The following is a 1,709-nucleotide window of genomic DNA, read 5'->3' as shown; positions in this document are numbered from 1 at the left end:
TACCCTTCCTAATGCCAACCACTCTGAGAGTGTAGTAGGTGCTTTTACGTGCCGCCAGCATTAGGGTCAGTCATTCAGTACAGGCATCAACCATGCTTGAATGGTGCTTTTTACGTGCCACCAGCACAGGAGCCAGTCAGGTGGCACTGGCAATGACCACACTCAAATGGTGCTTTTCATGTGTCAGCAGCACAGGACCAGTCAGCCGCCACTGGCATCAACCATGCCCAATGCCAGTGCCAATTAGTTTCCCCCATTTACACAATTTTTTTTGCCTGCATTTACTAATCTCTAGCTACAGGACAAAGAAACAGACTTAATTCCTTTTCGTTTTCTCTAATACACTGCCTATATCCACTTCCTGTCCAACCCATTTCTCCTGATCCTGTCTCAATATATTCTCTCTTAGTTTTCACATGAAACATTTCTTTCCTTTCCCATGAAGAGGCAGTTGTTTAAAAGCGGATAGCTCTTCTTCCCACAGCACTTTGGCTTTGGCAACATTTAAGGAAATTCTTGAAAGGGTTCAATACGTTTATTTGTTATAAGAGAGAGAAATTGAAGTTGGTCTGTGGACAGGTAAATGATGAAGAAATTAAAGTTGAAAGAAAAAAAACCAGAAGAATGGGAAGAAGAAAAGGTGGTGAAGGAATAGTGGGGGGGGGTGAGGTAGAGAGTTAGAATTGGAAATAGGGGTGGGGGGATAGAAAGAGTAGGGCAAAAGAAAAAGATGAAGTTTAAATAAAGAAGGAAAAACCAAGTAGAGCAAACAAAAGAAAGCAAGTACCTAGAAAACTATCTAAGTACAAAGTACTGGTAGAGTACTCTGAAATTACAATGAGTGAATTAACTGGCCAGTAAAGAGGATTGCATACACTTATAAACCCTTAGTCGTACCAGAAAAGAATACATCTACAAATACACACAGACATATGCCCTTATACATGATACTCTCTCATTTACAAGTACACACACACATGCACCCTCACTGAAAGGCATACAGGCACACACACACAGAGGCACATACCTGTATACCGACTGTTACAGAAGAGTATATACACACACTTATATACGCAATACAGATATAGAATATTTTTTAAGTGAAAGAACAGAAAAGAGGAGAGTAGAGGTAATTTGGGGAAAAGCTGTAACTGTCTGCAATATTATTATTAATGCCATTTAACATCGACTTAGAAAGGTTCAAGGTGAACATTAATGGCAGCCACACCACTAATCTAGTGGGGAAGGGTGTCTGTAAAAGTCATGGCTACTGTCCTTTTCTCCAGATCCAAGAAGTTATCTATATATATAAAAATGAGAATGTGTGTGTCTGTCTGTCTGTGTGAATCCCTAAAACTCGAGAACTACGCAACCAATTTCATTCAAATTTTACACATGCCTTACTTAGGGTTCCAGTTGTGTTTTAGTCAAAAAAATTTTTTAACTTCTTGCAGAGTTCAAGCACACGGCAACATAATATCTCCACTATTTAAGTATTACGTGTCAAAAGTGAAACAAAAACACTCATGTCAAATACTTTCACTTTAAAAATGAAACTATTCCACTAACTGAAACAATCACATTTCGATACTGTAATGACAGATACTTTCACAGAAAGAGAAAGAAAGAAAGAGAGAGACAGAAAGAGAGAGAGAAATGTATATGTATACATATACATGTATATGTACACCATTTCGATACTGTAATGA

General features: G+C 38.3%; 1 protein-coding gene across 5 annotated transcripts in view; it reads right to left on the bottom strand.

The window, feature by feature from the left end:
• The window catches only part of LOC106879485 (ATP-citrate synthase), a 69,957-nt gene that overhangs the window by 43,099 nt on the left and 25,149 nt on the right, over positions 1–1,709 (bottom strand). The gene's annotated exons all lie outside the window — the stretch shown is intronic.

Source organism: Octopus bimaculoides, chromosome 9 (assembly GCF_001194135.2).
Source record: "Octopus bimaculoides isolate UCB-OBI-ISO-001 chromosome 9, ASM119413v2, whole genome shotgun sequence".
NCBI classification, from domain to species: Eukaryota; Metazoa; Mollusca; class Cephalopoda; order Octopoda; family Octopodidae; genus Octopus; species Octopus bimaculoides.
The sequence above is the reverse complement of the archived record's forward strand: the minus strand, read 5'-3'. Positions and strand labels throughout refer to the sequence as shown.